At 39.6% G+C, this 8,943-nt stretch overlaps 1 long non-coding RNA gene across 1 annotated transcript; it reads right to left on the bottom strand.

Annotated features, from left to right (window-relative positions):
* Positions 1-1,678: 1,678 nt before the first annotated feature.
* LOC149072461 (uncharacterized) lies at positions 1,679-8,621 on the bottom strand. The gene is made up of 2 exons (XR_016194440.1): positions 8,493-8,621; positions 1,679-1,816 (listed from the first exon to the last, which is right to left on the bottom strand). It is a non-coding gene; the product is annotated as an uncharacterized LOC149072461 (long non-coding RNA).
* Positions 8,622-8,943: the final 322 nt, after the last annotated feature.

The following is an 8,943-nucleotide window of genomic DNA, read 5'->3' as shown; positions in this document are numbered from 1 at the left end:
AGGTTGATCCCTGATTCAGTAGGCTCTATGATGTTCAGCAGGCAAAATAATGTTCTGAGGCCCCCGTACTTGTTGCTAGAAGCAACATCTTACGTATTTAATTACTCTCGCAAATCATGGTACCATATCTCATCATGAATTGACATCAGGCTCAGGGCCATGACTGGGAGACGCATGGGTTGAGACAGGGGTAATTTACCTATAGGTCGCGACCCACACGTGGGACGCAGAGGCTTCCGAGACGGGTCGTTCTCCAAATCCGTTAACAACAAGGGGTATGGTTCCTGACCCAGACTTGATTGACAAGGGCTTCTGTGAGATGGGTCGTAAAAACCCACTTACAGTCCTGTCCTGTTATAAATGCATTTATTGTGTCACTGGTTTCACTAATTTCAAAAAACTAAGTGCCATGGGTCCCGAAGAATCTCAGCATTGCCTTATTCGAATCTTTTCCACCCATTATTACCTTATTTCTTTATCTCCCTCGGGACCGTTCCTGGATACGGACCCATGCGTTAAAATGCCCCTGGTTCTATGCAGGGGCATTTTAGCAGCACCAGACAGGGCCGGAACTAGAGGGAGGGGTTAACTCTGTATTTTATTTGCCCTCATATGTTTCACCTTAATTATGCGTACGACCGGGCCCCTTCCACTCACCAAAATAAATCACCGGCCGCGGGCTTCCAAAGGCTGAAAACCACTGCTCTAGCATCCACATTATTTTGTAACACAACAGGGCTGAAACTAAGGGGGAGCAGACAGCTCTGGTGCTCTGAACTAATGGGGCCGCCGATTTCGCCATTCAACTGCTCCTACATAAGAGAGTGGTAAGAGGTCACTTAACTGGTAATGTGTCGCTCAGTTTATTTTTTACAAAATTAATTTTAAGGCCACGTGCAGTGGGCTATTTAAGTGGTCTGCAAATGTGCCCTAGGTCAATTGAGAAGTCTGTTCATGTTTTGTGGGTCACTTAAATTATCTAGAAATGCGTCGCGGACCGCTTAAGTGATGCGGAATTGCACTGCAGTTCACTTAAGTAATCTAGTAATGTGCCGCAGATAATTGGAGTGATCTTGAAATGTGGAGTGGACCACCTAAGTGATGTGGAATTGCACCATGGGCCACTTAAGTGATCTGTAACAGCTCTTTAGGTCAGTCAAATGATCCGGGAATGTGATTTCACGTCATTTAAGTAACCAGCGGCACACCGTGGGTCACTAAAGTGGTAATGTGTCGCTTAGTTAATTTCCATGAAATTAGTTTTGAGGTCGCGGGTCACATCAGATGATTCCGATGGCCAAATTTCACGAGTTTAAAAATAAAGCATGTGTACTCAACTCAATAAAGCGCCATCTATCGAGCTATGTTATGAACTTCAAAATTATGGTAATCGCTACAAATCTTATGTAAAAAATGTAAAAATGTTATTTTATAAAATAAAATAAATAATTTACAGTATATAATAGTTTTTTAGTCATCCTAATTACTTCAATAAGGTATTTTAAATCAATACTTTCTTTAATACTGTTTATAACAATTCCTTCAGAACATCCCAGATTGATAATTAACTTCCAAGGGAGCATTCTAATAGAAAGGCTCTTCTATTTATGTACTTGCCACCTTCCCCCCCCCCAATGCCATTATGAACAAAGAAAAACGAAAAAGTGGTACTGTATATTAGGTATCCTATTCCGATCGTCATATAACGAGGGGGTGGGTGTCCAACCTCCGGCATGAAGGCGTCTACACGTCGATAAAAAGCACCTCAGCACCAATCAATTGTGTCGAGATACTTTCTGCGTACTTGTTTATAGTCCTAGAAACAAAATTAATAACGCATTACATAATATCTATACATATCTTTAACCGTGCGTCCTAAGGTGTATTTTGAAGTAATGAAATACTTTTTCAAAATTGTTTCGGGGACCGATTAAAACTCTAGACGGGGTTCGCCAGTGGTTTGTTCACTCGTTTCATTTGAATGTGCTTCCATTACATAAATATACATAGTGTCCTACAACCGCCACACGGCTTTCTGAATGGGAATAGCAAGAAAACGGTGACCGATATTTAAGTCATTCTTGCGGAATGTAAATGTGCGAAGTCAGGAATTTCAACTACGTCACTCATGTTTCAAGGGATTTTGTACAGTTATTGAAATAAAAAAAATCGTTTTATATGGACAGGGCCGGACATAGGGGAGTGCGAAAGGTGCGGTCGCACCGGGCCGCAAAATTTCAAGGGCCGCAATTCTTCCAAAAGAAACCCTATTCTTTCTCAGCGGTTGCTTTTGAAATTTTAGATTAAAACTTAAATTTTTTCCCCCATCAAACTATCATTGATTGTGAAAGAAGGCTTTCAGTTAGAAGCCCCTATAATACCATTTTTTGTGTTATTAGGTATAGCACTAGCTTATTTCAAACGGGAAAAGAGTACGCAGGTGGCCTTTCTTTCCGCCATTAAAGATAGCGTTTCTCAACCTATGGTCCGCAAGCAGATTCATAATTTAATTCTGACTGAATGAAAAATTATTCAACCATTGTGTGGTTGATAGGCCTATTAGTAATAACCATATGGAGTTATATAAAAATTATGCCTCCATACGTTACATAACGTATAAACATCTAATAAAATATCATGCAGTAATAATGATGTATGTAGGTTCACCATAGATCTATGAAAATGCAGTCTTAAATTCGGGATATTTCTAAAATTTGCCAAAAAATTAAATTGCTGAAAAGTGAGAAAAATAAAAAAAAGGTGCACATTTTTTTTAATTGATTTTTAGCACCAAAAAATTATTCAAATGAACAGATCACTTTATTTCATTGAGAAAAATACGTTAACTAGAATCTCTTAAATGGAGTAAAATACGTGACATCGGAAATTGTATCTACTTCTGGCGTGGTTTTAGGTGACAATCACCAATTTGTATTAAAATCGCTGAAAAATTGTGGAAAAAACATTGAACTTGACAAATGCGTGAGATGTATATATGGTAGAACGGGGTACCAAGTTGGAAATATGCTTTAAAAATACAAATGGGTTAGTTAAGAGAGCTGCAAATGTTTACATGAACACATTACAATTTAATAATCACAAAAATACAATGATATTGTAAGAAAACAAACGAACAATATTTTTTTTTTCAAAAACAAAAAAAATATATGTCCTTACCAACCCCGTACGCGGGGCAAATGACAAGTAATATATAAAATCAGTGAAAATGCAGGAAAATTAAGTTTGCTCGATATTTATTTAGTTTTAAGTGACTAGAAAGGTTTAACTACAGTTTTCATTGTGTCCGTTTAAGTCTATTCACAAAATGTACACACTAGGACAGCTTCATCTTCGCTGTCTATTTCCACACAGGAATTGTGCGCCCATTTTTTTGCACATGGAACAAGTGACCCAACCTTCAACTGACAGTAAAATTCACCGCAATATAAACATTCACAGTCAGAACAATCCTCAGAATCACTCGCTAGTTTTTTTTAGTTTTTTGGGTTTTTTCCTATCTTCAGGCAATTTTCTTTGATCAGTCAATTCTTTATTTTATTGTCTTTCTTAAATAGTTTTATCCTTGCTCTTTCTTTTGTGTGTGTGTGTGTGTGTGTGTGTGTGTGTGTGTGTGTGTGTTTGGCAAAGCTTTTTCCCTCTTTTTCCTTAATAGCGGATTCTAAAACCTGCATGGGGAATCTGTTAAGACAGATCTAACGATTCGTCCTTCCTGCGCTTTCCGTAACTTTTGGAATTGACATTAGAATTTCCGGTGAAACATGAAATGAAGAGGCCCTGTTGTCAGTTGCCATCCAAGAGCACCCAGGAGTGACAACTAGCCTTATTAAATCGGGCCTTCTTAGCTGACGTGTCATCATTAGAGTTGGCTGAAACCTCGCCAGTTTTATCATCCAACCTGATAAGAATGTCTTTTCTAACTGGTATGTGAGGCGGAAGACAATTCCAATTATTCAGTTTCAGCTATGATCACCTCTTCCCTTGAAGGCCTACCAAGTCCGATGTCAGTTGTGTCTACTGGGAGAAAATCGGCGTTGGTGAATATGGATTGGTCAGTTGTCCATAGTTCTGGAGCTTGGAAACCATTAATAGCAGTTTTCATTGTTGCGCTTTGGATAAAAGCTGATCCAAAGAGCGTTGAAATTTGAAAGAGTTACGACTTCCCGTGTTGCTTCGTAGCCATTTTTGAAGCTCATCGCTGTAATGAAGACTTAAAGGCTTCATAAAAGAAACAACAAGTGGCTGAAGTCTGAGAGCAATGTGCTGGTAGACATAGCAACGAAAAGCCACTCTTCCTCGAGTGGTCTATAACCTCAAGGTTCTTGGTATGTGTTGAGTGGCCATCTAATATAAGAACCACCGGAAGTGTCTTGATGCCTTAGAAAATTCCACAAATTTTCGAAACCATACAAGAAATAACTCTGCAGTCATCCATCCAGTGCTGTGCGCCTCAGCCCAACCTCCTGGTGGCAATGCCAACTCAAATTCTTTCTTCTTCTTTCGAGGTAAAATTAGCATCGGGGGCATGTAAATTCCACTTGCAGACAGGTTACAGTTTGGCGGAATGGGTACTTCCCCATTCCGCCCCAGGAACACGATTCAGGTTAGGGTGGTAAGGTCACTCGAGAAAGATACGTAAACAAACGTTTAACTACACGAAACTAAAGACAATTAAACGCACTTCAAGCAACTATAGTTATAATGTAAGCAAGTATGTATCCCTTACCTTTGTTACAAAAGCACCAGAAGTTAGAATACAGGAGCATTAAATCACACAATAGAAACCTCACTCACCAATGCTCAAGAAAACCAAACTAAGATGGCTGCCGTAGTTGCGCAGTAACATGTTGGTCTAGATCTACTTATTGCCGTTCACTGGTAGCACCCCCTTGCCACCGAAAAACGTCGAACTTCATTCTGCCCCGGGTTCCCCTATTTATATTTTTTTTGCACTAATTATAATATAATTTATATCCAATGAAAATGTGTATTCACTACACTTCAGTGAATATGGAATTCAAATAAACTGGAAAACGAGACATTATGTATAAAAAACCGGTACAACCAAAATTACAGGAATGTCCCGTAATACGGGACAAAAGTGGTCCATCAATTTGTTTCAGACATTTTAATGGTCCTTGGGTTCTGAAATGTTGAGGAACGCTGATTAAAGATATAACAAGGCTACATCAACCAACAAGCTTAGGGCATCAAACAAAAGGGACGCCACGAAAGAAGTCTAGTAATTTTATCCTCCCCCTCATTGAAGTTACCATCTGGTATAAAGGTACCAATAGTGCGCACAATGTGTAGTTTCATCCGGTGATGCCTACAGTAGCCCTAGTAGCCTGTGGCATGGACATCTCTAGAGGACGACTGGCCCGGAGTGAGGTAACTTCGGAGCGTTAATTGCATACCTTCCTGGGAACTCATGTTTTCCTAGGGAGCAAGGCCGTAGTGTGCCTTCCCGGGGCAGACTTTTCCTCGGAGCCCTTCGGAAAGGGTTTCTATTAAGCAAAAAAAAATTAAATTTTTTGGAGTTCCCCCTATTACGCACGGGCAGTGCCCCGGTTGCCCCAACCTAGTTACGGCCCCGCTAGGGAGGCTTGAAAAATTCTTCGAAATTTCTTAACACCATCATCTGAGAATCATTCATTCATACATTCCGGAAGGTGGATGTACAAATACAACGCCACAACAGGCAAGTTGCCCAACGAGGTGGCTAACTTAAGAACATCATGGATCCCCGAGCCATTTTTTGGAGGCCCTACCTACTACTGCTACACCACACATGCACCTCCCCCGGAACCCCCCAATGAATCGGTACATGCGGGAATGTGCGTGTATGTGTAGTGAAACCTGACGAAGTTCGTTTGGTTCTCTGTAATGTTTGTTATGTGTAGTGCTGCCATCTGCCACCAGTTTTTCTAACTATGAGTGAAGTGTTATGATTGAATGATTTATCGTAGGACTGTTGCTCTCTGTGGCGAGACTTTAACGGGGAGATCGGCTCGCATTTGCGCCTTGAAGTTGGGAACCACAAAAAACCAACTTCAGCCAACTACCACTGTGGGGTTCGAACCCGGATCCTCGCATCGCGAGTCCGTCACTATAACCACTCGACCACCACAGCGGCAAACCACCATTCATTCATACATTTCGGAATGTGGATGTACAATGTATGATTTGAATTTTTGAATTTCAAGTTTGAATATTCAAATATTGAGATTACAATCTTGGATATTATTTGTGGCAATTGGTTTTAAACAAATAATAAAATAGGAGTGCTCATATATAATGAATCCCACTTGAAGCGTTTTTCAAAAACTCGTCATAAAAAACGTTGTAGATGGGAAAATGCTCTAAACGGGAAATTAGTAAAAAGGTAGAATTATGAAAATAAGTCGTACTCAGTGAGAACTTTCCAAGTGGGAACGTTAAACGGAATACACTTTACTTTTGTGAATCCCAGTACTTGATTCCTTTACTACTGTCATAAACATTAGTTGAGCAAAAACAATAAAAGATTCGAAAAATGTTATCGAATTATAACATACCTTTGCTAAAGATAAATTTGACATACTTTTAAAGCGTTGTTCAATATGATGTATGAGGTATGTCTGTTCAATATGATTCGAGCCACGAAGTGTAAGCAGGGTGGACCACACCAATTATTATTAGTCATTTATAAATTGTCAAATTACTTAAAACGCAATTTCCATTCAATATATTGTGTTTGATTACGATCTCAACCAATGCGTTCCTGAAATAATTAAAAAATAAGTAATAAAATGAGTTCTCCTGAACAATTTTTTCTCCTTCAAGATTTATGTTCGTAAGTCTAAAAATTTACAAGTTGGGGAGCGACTGCATAAACTTTTTTTTGGAGGGGCCGCAAAATTCCTAAGCCCGGCCCTGACCACATAAAAAGATTTCCACTGGGGAAGTCCCACACCGAGGAATTAGTGCACCAGCCTCTCGACGAGTATAAAAAAAGGCTGCCATTCGGAATGGGCAATAAATTGTAGGTCCCGGTCTAATTAGCCCTCGTGCGCAGAAAATGACAGTGGCGCGACAAATATACGAAATATAAATATACGGAAAACAAATATATATACGATAAAACTATACATTTTATCTGAGAAAACATTTGCGAATTTTCGGAGTCTCTTTACTGATGCGCCAAAGGGACGATGAACCAATGTTTCGCATGGATGAAAATTTTCGCTTATCTCACCCTGCCCAAAATATACAGCAGCGGCTCTCAATTTTTTGTGACGAGAGCTCTTTTTAGTACATTATTTCCATGACGGAGCACCGCACACAAGCCTCTTTCTAATTATAATATTCACCTATTTATTTTATTGCCCTGGAACAACCGCGAGCTCCCGAGAAGTGCACATGGAACCATAAGGGCTACGCGGAGCACGGATTGAGAATCGCTGTTATACAGTGTTTCGACAAAAACAGAAAAAAGTATTTTTTTTACAAATACATTTTCAATTTTTTATATCCTTCAGAGAAGGATATCCTTCATTCGATCATGAAACGATCGAATAATACGATCCGGAATCGACCTCCATACGCACGTCGTGACCTTCGAGCTGAACGATTACTCTCTGCTTTAAAGAATTACATTTATGAACAGAGTTCAAACAGTAATAGTCATTGCTCGGGGAGGCAGAAACCTCTGCGACGTGTGACCGGTGTTTTTTTCCCGCCTTTTTTCGTGCGGCACACTCGCTGAATATGACATTTCAGTCCACAAGCCCTATACAGATCGAATTTTTAAATCTACAAACTGCACGGTCATGATGATCGCCGCACCCGTGACACGTATTTTTACCTGGGAGGCCGGGAAATTTTCACTAGAATTTTTTGCTTCAGAAGCAAGTTGTTTTTTTTTTTTCTTGTTTTAATGCTAATCAATAGAATTAGAATCGGATCCGCCAACATTTTCCTAATGCATTTTTGGGACCTGTGAAGCAGCAGTTTCATTCGCCAATGCTTTGGAAATTGCATCCTCAAGTTTTAAATCAGCTTCAGCTAACAATCGCTTCTGAACGCTTTCATCGCGCAATCCGCATACTTCTTGAGGCCACTGCATACGCTTATGAAACAAAAATCGCGAATAAATGACCAATGACTTGGGAATGAAATGATTTTTCAAGGCAAGTATCAGCTCATCATAACTCTTGTCGGAAATTTTGGCAGGCGCGATCAACGAGAGAATAATCCCTACGGGTTTTTATTCCGCATACCGCTATCAAGGTTGCGCGTTTTTTGGAATCCTCGTTAATTTCATCAGCTTTCCATGAAATACGTTAACTGCTCCTCATTCAATTCCCATGTCGACGGACTGGAGACATCAAATTCTGAAATTGTACCGAGGGTGGCCATCGCACTACCAAAGTAAACAATTTCAATTTTTTTTTTCCACGAACACAAATATTTAAGAACTTAATTTATCATACCCGTATTGTGGACGGCCACAGGCTCCAGTTGGTAGCACACAGATATCCAGAGACACATCTTGGAAACCAACTTGACTTTTCCTCGTCGCCATTGTTGGGATCTTGCCGAGAATACACAGCCAGAAGAACGGGAAGTGTAACAGTTAATAGTAACCAGATAACAGCGAGCTCACAATTTATACGATATACTGGCGCTGGTGTCTAATAACCTAACAGCTACGTCACTTGAACGTCAGCAATTCAGTTCGGATCAGATCACAAGTTTAACAATATAAATATATATAGAAACAGCTAATTTGATAACAGATTAGATTTTTTTTTTCAACAACTTGAAAATAAAATGCAGGAAGACACACTCATGTTTTTTTCAGAGTCCCCCCATGTTGACATGGGAAAATTTGTGCTTATATTATTCAATGATAAAAAAACAAGAAAAAAATACGTTTTTCTT

Source organism: Pholcus phalangioides, unplaced genomic scaffold (genome assembly GCF_987345545.1).
Source record: "Pholcus phalangioides strain wild (caught in Gottingen) unplaced genomic scaffold, Ppha-v1.0 ptg000017l_1, whole genome shotgun sequence".
Classification (NCBI taxonomy): domain Eukaryota; kingdom Metazoa; phylum Arthropoda; class Arachnida; order Araneae; family Pholcidae; genus Pholcus; species Pholcus phalangioides.
This window is presented reverse-complemented; position numbering and strand designations above follow the sequence as displayed.